The 10,457-nt window shown below is 46.9% G+C and overlaps 1 long non-coding RNA gene across 11 annotated transcripts; it reads left to right on the top strand.

The window, feature by feature from the left end:
- Positions 1-627: 627 nt before the first annotated feature.
- LOC123158094 (uncharacterized) lies at positions 628-8,518 on the top strand. Of its 11 annotated transcripts, XR_006479267.1 has the most exons (17): positions 629-1,043; positions 1,855-1,983; positions 3,315-3,419; positions 3,508-3,621; positions 3,713-3,970; positions 4,670-4,750; positions 4,837-4,995; positions 5,093-5,131; positions 5,225-5,284; positions 5,373-5,420; positions 5,518-5,642; positions 5,725-5,865; positions 5,956-6,066; positions 6,203-6,443; positions 6,539-6,745; positions 7,242-7,375; positions 8,017-8,518. It is a non-coding gene; the product is annotated as an uncharacterized lncRNA (long non-coding RNA). The 11 variants fall into 11 exon arrangements; XR_006479266.1 differs by having other exon boundaries at positions 628-1,043; positions 5,093-5,284; XR_006479264.1 differs by having other exon boundaries at positions 5,225-5,420; positions 5,521-5,642.
- The last annotated feature ends 1,939 nt before the right edge of the window (positions 8,519-10,457 follow it).

Genomic DNA, 10,457 nt, shown 5'->3' with positions numbered 1-10,457 from the left:
ACACCTATATATCCACTTCCTTCCTCCTCCTCCGACCTTTCCAGCCACACCCTTCCTCCCCTGCTTATATCCTCCATGTTCTACTCCGTGGTGACCTAATAGTGCCTGCACAACTCCTTAACCTCCCATCAATGACGGTGATGGATCTGTAGCTTCTATCACCAATCTGGCATGAGCACCACATATATTCGGCTAAGGCAGCGTGCATGGCCTGATAGAGACATAGGTGGATCCTAGCCGCAGTGGGTCGCAATATTGTTACGTGGGAGGCTGTAGATCACTTGAAACGATATGGTGTTTATTTGATCCCAGTGATAAAATTTGCATACCATTTTTATATGTGTTACAATAATAGTTAATATATTATGCTTGGAAATGCCAAATATATTTGATTACATATGCATTTTCCTTGTTAAACATTATTATAGTATCATTCTCATCATCGAGTGATTAAATTATTATAGTAGCATAAACTCACACGTCCAAACAACGGAGCCTCCGATTTTTGTTTTGTTCGAGGGATGAGTTTGAACTTTGATGAAGGAAATGAAAAGAAAGGGCAAGTTTTGGGCTACCTCGCAAGCCCAGCCCAGCCCAACCCAACCCAACCCGTGCCCTCTTCTCTTCTTGCCTTCCGTTCCTCTCCCAAACCAAACCAAACCAAACAGAGTCCGCCGCCGCCGCCGCCGCCGCCTCGCTCTCCCCAGCCGGCGACCTCCCTCTCCCCAGCCAGCGTCCTCCTCCCCCTCTTCTCTTCCCCACCGCTGACCTCGTCCGTGCCCCTCTCCTCCACCGCTCCCGCCGCCCCCCACTCACCTTCTCCCCCTTAGATCGAGCAGGGCGGCCATGGCGGTGCTGCCAGTGGTCCCTGCTCGAGCTCCCCACGGCGGCGGATCCACGACGAAGGCATCATCACGAAGCAAGCGGATCTGAACCCTAGCCGCATCGGGTCACCGGCGTGGCTCCCGCAACTCCGTCGGCCGACCGCATCAAAGGGCTGGCCTCCAGCGCCAGCTCCATCACCAGGAAGAAGAAGAAGGCAGGTGACTAACCCCCAAACCCCAACCCCTCCTTCCATTCTCGTCCTCCGATCCATCCTAGGGTAAGATCCAAAGACGAATTTTTTCCCCACGGTTCAGTGGGTTGTACTCTGTTTATTGAGACATACGCACTGTATATGCTTGTGATCTGTACCATGGTTTGGTTGGTTAGTACCAGCAATCCTGTGATTGATTGGCGCTGATACTGCCCATAGTGTGCAACCTTGTTTTTCCTAGTCCAAGAATATGGTGTGATGGTGTACTGTTTAATGAAGATGAACAATGGGGTTGATATTGCTCAAGTCTGGGAAATGGAGGATGGTGATGGCATGCAAATACTGAGTGCAGTTAATCTTATTGCTTAGTGCAATTAACATAACCTTGAGGGTGAACTTTTTTTGTGGGATGTCAGATCATCCTAAAAGGTCCCAACCTAGCTGTAATGGTTTCGACATCTGGTGTTCAATGTAATTCAAATGAACGGCAGCTCTGTAGGTTATGCAGAAATTTAGGATCATGATATTCGAACCCATCCAAGGCTTGTCCTGCACGGCATCATATTTTACCATGGGCAACTAGTGCTTTTGTAGCTTGCCGATCTTAGTATTTTCTTTCATTCATGTTTCTTCTTTGCTGTAGAAATGATTAATCCTTGTTTTTTTCTTGTAATAATCTTCAACAACTTCAGTTTTGACATGTGACTGAACGTTGAAGAAATAATTAAAAAAAAACAGTTTGTATCTCTGGTGTTCTGTATTTGCTGCTACACATATTGCCTTTCCATAACTAGGTTCTTTTCTTATGGCTAATGCAGAAGAAAGTTCCCCACCTGTCGCTGGTGTCACGGTGCTAGGGACTGAGCCACAGTACCTACCTCTGCCGGCCAACCGCATCAAGGGGCTCTCCTCCAGCGCCAGCTTCATCACCAGGAAGAAGAAGGCAGGTGACTAATTCACCAAACCCTGACCCCTCCTTCCATTATGTTCCTCCTATCCTAGGGCAAGTTCGAAAAAGGAACTTTGTATCCCACAATTCAGTGGGTTGTATCCCCGTTTTACAAGTTGTGGTCTGTTCACCGTTGTCTAGTGTGGAGATTGTGGCAAGTAGGATAGTCTCTATCTGAGTCCTAGCAGTTTTTGCGTTCTGATTGCACATGGTTTCCTGCTAGTGCTCAACTTGCTTAGCTCCTTTCCTGTCATCTTTATTATCGGTTCGGAACTTTGTATTTCCGTCAAGAAATTAATTGAAAGGGGTTAACGCCCGGTTCAAAGGGGGGGGGGGGGGGGGGTGATACGCAGTGCCGAATTCGAGTCTTAAAGCAGGGATGCCATTAGTGCTCTCAGTGGAAGGAAATCCATAGTTGCGTGCATGCATTTTTCCGAACCCTAGTCTCACGGGTCGCCAGCGTGGCCCCTGCACCCACGCTCCTTTCGCCCAAGCTTCCTCCGTCGTCTGTCTTGGTTCCCCTATGCCTTCCACTCCCTCTGTTCCTTTCCGCTGTGCACTCTATCATGTGTGTGCTTGTGTGCCCACGACCATCGAGCCGTGGTGAATCGTATGCTGGCCATTGCACAATGGCAAGTTCTAGGATTTTGGGCTCTCCATGGGCTGTGCGTGGGATACCAGCGTTTGTGCTTTTTTTGTGCTTCTCATATAATGGTTTGTGTCACCTTTTTACACCCACCAGTGACATGGTTGCTTGACCTAGGGCTATGGTCATGCCCGTGACACTTGCATCCAACCGCAAGGGTTGGATTCTTTGTGCTGTTAGTTTAAGTTGAAATTGTAACACTATGGCACTTATTACTTGTAGAGATGTTTTTTTGTGCTTGTTTTCTGTATCCTGAATCTCGGTGCGTTGAATCAGGTGTGGCTTGTTTTTGTCATCATAGCTGCTGCCTTGTGACCAAGAGGTCACGGGTTCAAGTCCTGGAAACAGCCTCTTACAGAAATGTAGGGAAAGGCTGCGTACTATAGACCCAAAGTGGTCGGACCCTTCCCCGGACCCTGCGCAAGCGGGAGCTACATGCACCGGGCTGCCCTTTAGTTGATTCTTGAAGGCTTTATTGTCATCATAGTAGATTCTATAGTGGCTGCAGCATGCGCTAAAACTCCAAATTGTAATGCCAACATTTTTTATTACTGGATGCTTTACATTAACAAATGAATTTTGCCACAGTACTGCGTTGGTTACATTTATGTCAATCGACATAGACCTATTTCTGGACTGAAATTTAATGATTGTTTCGTATTATGCATTTGGCCTTCTTACAGGATGAGACGATGATCATGACATGGATCTGTTCGGCGATGAGACAAAGGAGGACAATAAAGTAGCAGCTGAGCGTGCAGCTGCCAAGCCTGCAAAGAAGAAAGAAAGTAAGCTCTGCTAGTGTTGTGTGCTTAAATTCACCTAGTCTGTCTTATATTGTCATTGTCCAGTTTGTGCTAACAAGAAGCTTATTAGGTGGCAAGTCCTCTGTCCTCATGGACATCAGGCCATGGAACGATCAGACTGACATGAAGAAGTTGGAGGAGGCTGTCTGCAGTGTTCAAATGGAGGGTCTCACCTGGGGTGCATGTAAGGAACTCATTTATTTTCGCAGTATCTCTATTGTAACTCATTGATGTAACAGTTTGGTAAATTTTACACACTGCTCTTGTTCTTGCAGCTAAGCTTATGCCTGTGGGTTACGGCATCAAGAAGCTCCAGTTCGATAAATTTTACACACTGATCATCGACGACCTCGTGTGTGTCGAGACTCTTATTGAGGAAGTGCTCTGCGAGGTCGCCGGGTCGCAGGTGGCTCTTATCTGAACCCTAGCTTCAGTGGGTCGCCAGCGTGGCTCCTGCACCCCCGCTGCTTTCGCCAGAGCTCCCTCCTCTGTCGTCAGGCTTGGCTTCCCCTACGCCTTCCACTCCGGCCTAGGTAAAGCCCCTCGGTTCGTCTCCTATGTGCACTCTCGTGCGTGTGCTTGTGTGCCGACGGCCACCGAGCCATAGTGAATTGTCTGCTGGTCATCGCACCATGGCAAGTTCTAGGATTTTGGGCTCGATGGGCTGTGCGTGGGATGCTATTGTTTGTGCTTTTTTTGCTTCTGGTATAATGTGGGTTGTCCTATCAGGGTGCAACAAACCAAAAGGGCTTTGATCTTGCTTGTTAGCATTAGGTTGCTTAGAACTGATAAGGAGATGTGTTAATAATACTTAATAATGTGGTAGGGTCCCGGGAGGATCGCATACCAACTCGTTCGTCTTCTCCAATCTGTCTTTATGGTGACTGGTATATCAAAGATCAAGCACATCAAGTGAGTGAGAGTGCTCTTAACGCGATGACTCAAACCATTCGCTTATGTCAAGTCTCTCACCAGCCCCTGACTTTGTTGCAACCAAGCAAAATTAGCCGTATATCATGTATTTCTGTCCTTTTGGTGTTCATTCCCTTATGCTATTGGTCAAGTACCATTTAAAGGTCAAGCGATAGGGAACAAAAACACTTCAACTGACTTTGATAGGAAACAAGATGGTGTCGTGTTGTTTACTAGTTTTATATATATGTTAAGAAAGCATGTTTTTTTTGTGTAGGAGGAAGAGATCTTACCTTTTCTTCTCTCTCCTCTTGGTACAGTCTACAGCAGAACAACAACATCAATGGGCGAACCCCAGCAGCCTTGGCAAGCGACCACTTCTCTGGTGAAATCCCCAGCTTGTAAGTGCACTGATGAACCATGAAAGAATTATATTCTGAAGGTTTCCCATTCGTGGCCTGTTCCACACAAGCCACTAGACATGTAGATGTTCTCACTGTTTACATCGTGATTTTCAGTCTACGGCGTCAACTCCTCGAGAGACGTCAAAAACCTTTCTGATATATGGGCGAAGGAAATCGACTTGTTTTCAACGAACCAGGATTTTATAAAGTTGCTCATCAAAAACAAAGTGGACTGGGTTTAGGTGAGTCCTTGGTCTCTCTCTCTCTCTCTCTCTCTCTCTCTAATATGGTTCGGCCATCGAGCCAATGTTTTAATGATCGTGCTCATCTTTCTTGTAGATGAAATTGTCCAGTTTTAGTTTGGTTGGGTATGCTGAGGTTTGGACTTGTTATTGGCTATCAAATATAACAAAATGGTTGCACATTGTGTTGTGTTTCTGTCTAACTTGTATAAGGATAAAAATCATCCAGCCGCTGATGTTGGGGAATTGTGGTGTCTGTCTACCTGATGCACGCGTTGCAGGGAGCATGGTAGAGTGGCTAGTAGCTCGCAGCTATTTACTTGATATCACAACACAGGGAGATTCGCATGACTTACTGTTTCTCCCTGTAATCTTAGAGCTTAAGTACCATTTCTGGGAATTGCCTGCAAGTGCTTCCCTTTGAGGTGTGAGCTACAGGAATATATGCATCCAATTCCACTGAAAAGAGTGTTTGCTTGGAGTTAGATCACCTAATCTATTTCTTTGTTCGATTTGGAGCAGCAGGCGTCCTCCATGGACGACATTGACGAGGAACATGTGGTACCGCACGCCTGAGCTGTTGAGCTCGACGAGGACATCATCGAGTCCGCCCCAACATGGACAGTGAGGACGACGATCCGCACAAGGTTGCTCTCTCTCTCTCTGCTCTTGCATGGATGTTTTACCCTGTCTTTAGAGATGGTTGAATGTTGATGATTGGTCTGGCAGGAAAGTGAGGGATTGGAGGGACCAGCTCGGTGCAGATGGCTCTGGAGATCTGTGGGGTATTCTAGTAGAGTGGTGGCTGCACGCATGACGCTTGATCAGGTCAAGGTGGAGGATATAGACACCAATGTTGCTGTCCTGAAGGTAATCGTCATCATCTTTGAGCATATCACATTCTTGTGTAATATATTTGAGTTCAGGATTACCGATGTTTTATTGGTTCCATCTTAACAGGCAGGAACTGTTGTTTCCTTTGTTTGAAATAGGCAAAAGGCTTGTCTTTTTGGCCGAGTGCGACTCAAGTCTTAACGTTTTTTGCTCTGCTTCCTCTACATATTTTTACAGGTACAATTCATGGTCCAGGACTGCCATACCTAATCATAAAACTGAAGATTTTTCTTTCTTATTATCAACACAAGTTTTCTCCCTATCTCTTTAAAGATAACTGTTGTGATCCTTTTTATTTGTATGCAATCTGCAGAGGCTTGATATGGTACATTTTCCCCGGCTTTTTGGTCGGCTCCACCTTCATGCTGTGGAACAAGCACCATGGCAACAAGCAGCTCATTGGAGCATTTGAAGTCACAACCCCTCCTTGGTGGCGAACCGTCGAGCATCCCCTTGCTCAGCAGGAAGCCATCTTGCAGCTTGAGGCACACGGCCAAGCTGGGAACATTTTTCTCCTCAAGCTTCGGTTCCTCGTGCTCGCAGCTTTTCCTCAGGTTAATCTCTATCCCAAGTCTCTACTATGATTGTGCCAACTCTGCATCAGATCTTATGTAACTTAGCCTATCTGACAATTGTTACATGTTGCCAGAGCACAAACAAAGTTGCGGTGGCGATGCTCGTCGTGGCTGCAACATTTGTGTTTATGCCGTTCTGGAGCATAGCCATGGTCGTTCTGTTGGAGGCTTACATGAGACATATGTCGTTGAGGAAGAAGAGCAGCGAGAAGCTGGTGAGGAGGTTTCTTGCATGGATGATTTGTCTCTGTCTTTAGAGCTGAGCTGAATGTAGATGCTTGGTAAGCCACTGGTTCCCTCTCTGTTATGACTTTGAGCTTTTGATTTGTTCTGTATCTGGCTTGGTTGTAATGTGAAACTGTCCCTCAAAACTGCTATTGATGCATCAATGCTTATCTGCATGCACTTGATTGATAGAGCAATGCTTGTTTTGTTTATATGTCGGCAAAAGGGGCAAGTATTATTAGCTCTTGTTGTCTGGTCTTCTTACAGGTGGAACCCTCTCTCTCATAGATAACAGAAATACCAATGCAGATTCAGCATATTTCTTAGTCCAAGTATTTGCATTGAATTGAGTGTTCTTTCTTTCTCATGTATCTATCAATCTTGTGGATGATGAGAACTCCATGTGATAAGCAGCAACTTGTTTGTGCTGTTATCTTTTGCTTTTGTGTTGTTGTATATCAGTAGCTTGCTGCAACCTGAGTGTGGCATCTTTTCTTACCTGGATGGAAGTAACAGTAATTGTGAGATTAACGGTTCGCCAAAAACTTGTAGGAAGCAGAAGCGTGGCCATGCAAAGCTTCAGTTGGCGAAGGCATCTGACACATGCTGCCCTGGTCTATTGTAGTATCAGCCCGCTTCATCGAGATATGGATGCTTTTCTTTGGTGAAAAAGGGACGTTCTGGAGGTAATTTGATCAGTGAACTCTTCTGTTTTGTTAGTCTACCACTGAGGAATGCTATGCGATACCGCCACTACTTTTGGAAATGGCAACTTGATTGTTGTTTACTACGTGTAAGATGCAATGTTGAATGGTTTGGTTTGGTGCCCTACTGCTGCAAATCAAATCATTTCCAAATGCTCGTCCTTGAACACTCCGTTTTGTTGTCTACATCTGAGCTGAGAAATACAGTGCGAAATATTTCCTGTGTGAGTTGATGCCATGCTGTACAGTACTCCCTGTGTAAAGAAATATAAGAGCGTTTAGATCACTACTTTAGTGATCTAAACACTTTTACATTTCTTTACGGAGGGAGTACCATCTTAGCTTTTTGTGTCAACCAATCAGTTCAAAAACTCTGTCTGCATGCTTTGCTGGTTACCCTGTAATCCTGTATAGATGCCATTTGAAGTATTTTTTTTTGTTAACCTTGGTCTGGTTGTATGAAGTGCGGTTTATCTTTGAGTAACCTCGTCTGCTTGTATGAACTTGTGGCATAGTTGACCTATTCCAATGTGTTTTGCTGATATGCTTCGGTTCGTCCTTTGTGGGTACCCCCTTGTTCCTTGGCCATGAATTGATCTTGTTCTCTCTTGCTCTTTGCCCAGGATGGTGAGGACGGCGAGAAAGAAGTTATATTTGCTGGAGATGATGCACTCACAACCATTGGGTGATTCTCCCGGAGGGCGAAGCGGGGCGAGAAGACGGGCCAATGGAGCTCGGAGCTCTATGGGGAAGTCTGGTGGTTTGCTTTATACTTTGATTTTCACATGTGAATGGGACACGCTGTTCCGGTGTTTTGCGGTGTGCTCATGTTGTATCCAACAGATATCAAAACAAGGTGATGTTTGTTTTTTGACTCGGAACCAGAATATCCAATGTATGATGAACTGATGGATCATCATCTTCCAACCATCCTGGTGTTTGGTAAATAAAATTTGATCTTGCTCCAGTTGCCCCTGTAGTAATAGGGATGTCGTGGTAATTTCCAGAGCCACAAATGTACTGGTAGCAGCATTGTTGTAAACTTTGTGAATCCTGGTGTTGGTCGATGTCAAGCTAGAGAAGTATTTCTGGTATAGCAAATAGATTGGCTGGCTGTTAGTTGAATGAATGCTGTTTTTGTTTGAGGTAAAGTCATTTGGGTATCTTTATTTGGCCAAAAAATTTGTTATTTTCCGTGTCCGAAAACTAAAATTCCCATTCTGCTTGAAATCTGAACCCATCTAGTATGCTAATGAAATCGGCTTATGATGCACAGGAGCCCCTTGCAAAAGCAGAAGACTAGAATCCTCGGGCCACAAGGGTTTTCAAATTCCAATTTCTTTTTCATGATTTATGCATGAGAAGCTACTGCTTAATTAATGTTTACCATGTGTCTTCAAACTTGATACGTTTACCAGAGTAGTAGTCGTCTTTTTCATGATTTTTGGGAAGTAGTTGCTTTCATGATTTGCCACAAGAAATTCCTTCCCCATGGATCGCATCCCTCATTTTTTGTGACGAGGAAAATGCGGCAAAGATGTCGGCTAGTTATTGCATTGAACCGAGCACAATGTATTTAAAAACTCAGACGGCCGGCTCGGATATGAGTAGTATATTCATCCATTCAAGTACTTTGGCGACGGAGAGGGGAGGAGAGGGAGAGGAGAGGAGGATGGTCGTCTTCGTTGGCGGTGGAGCTTGGCAGTGACGATGCTGACGAGGTGCAGACCCAACAACCGATTTCTGCGCGCTCGGACGCCGGCGGCCTCCGAACGCGGCGGGTGGTCGGCGAAAAGGATGTGGGGTTTGTGAGCAGGGAACCGGTGGTTGAACGGCGACGGCGACGGCGTGTGTGAGTTTGGGTTGACGAACAAGATGAAAGAACGAAGAGACCAAGGAAGGAGGGCCGTACGGTGAGGAGAAAGAAGTTGCTCAGATCAGGCCGGCCGGCGTGCTCCGCTTAAGCCGTTTATATATGTTGTACTCGTTTGCACGCACGCTCCAGTTGGTTGGGTTTCAACGAGTCGACAAGACAGACCCATCTTTCTTCAATCAAATCAAATCAAATCAAATCAAATCAAAGGGAGAAAAAAGAGAGTAAAAGGAAGACACGATCGATCGAGAGAGGTAGCATGGCCTTGCACTCATCAATCCGGAATCCGAACATGCAGTTTCATGTCGATCTTGAGCCAGGATTGTGTGCTTGTGTGCTCACATAATAGTTTCACGTTTCAGCCTGTGTCGCTCGCCGTCGGCAATGATCTGTTTGTCATGACCAACCCACCCACTGCCGATGACCACCGGCCATCCGCGGAGGCGCTTGCCGACCCATTGTACTGGTCGCCGGAGTCACTGGGAGACATGGTTTGGCATCCCCTCCCGACGCCTTCATATGGTCATACACGGTCGTCGGTGAGTCCAAGGTCTGGATCTCTGCGAAGAATCACGGCACCTACTCCTACGACATGAAGATGAATATGTGGCGCCCCGAGTGGAGCAAGGTAGGAGACCTTTATTTCATCTTCAGTGAGCCGTCACTGTCTCGTCTTCCTGAGCAAGACACAAACCCTAGCAAAACTGAAAGAAACGACTAAAAGCGGATCCCTCCCACCGGCCCTTGCCGAGATCCACCGCCGCCCCATGGCCCTAGGGCCACCGGAGAGGAGGCAGACCTGCGGTGGCACCGGCGAGAGGCAAAAATCCCAGCAAGTCGGGCTCTTGGGGGCGCGACTAGGCCGTTTTTGGGCGCCGGCGCGAAAAAATCGCCTTGGCGGGGCCGTGTTGGGGGCGCGGCTGGAGATGCTCCCAGGCCCAGGCTCCCCGCGAGTGAGGCTGGGTCTATAGTGGAAATCATGTGTAACCCTGTGAGCTAAGGCGTCGGACCGTTGGTGAGCGGCCTGTGTCGACCTTCGATTCTTCTCCTCGATCGTCCGTCCGCTATCTTCGTCGATGGTTGGCCCTCCATCAGGTGCGGTCCATCACTCGTCTTGCACCTGGCGGTAGGACCGAGCTCGTCTCGTGCTCGGCAGCCGGACTGACCTTGTCTCGCACCTGGCAACAGGAC

This window comes from Triticum aestivum, chromosome 7B, assembly GCF_018294505.1.
Source record: "Triticum aestivum cultivar Chinese Spring chromosome 7B, IWGSC CS RefSeq v2.1, whole genome shotgun sequence".
NCBI classification, from domain to species: domain Eukaryota; kingdom Viridiplantae; phylum Streptophyta; class Magnoliopsida; order Poales; family Poaceae; genus Triticum; species Triticum aestivum.
The sequence above is the reverse complement of the archived record's forward strand: the minus strand, read 5'-3'. Positions and strand labels throughout refer to the sequence as shown.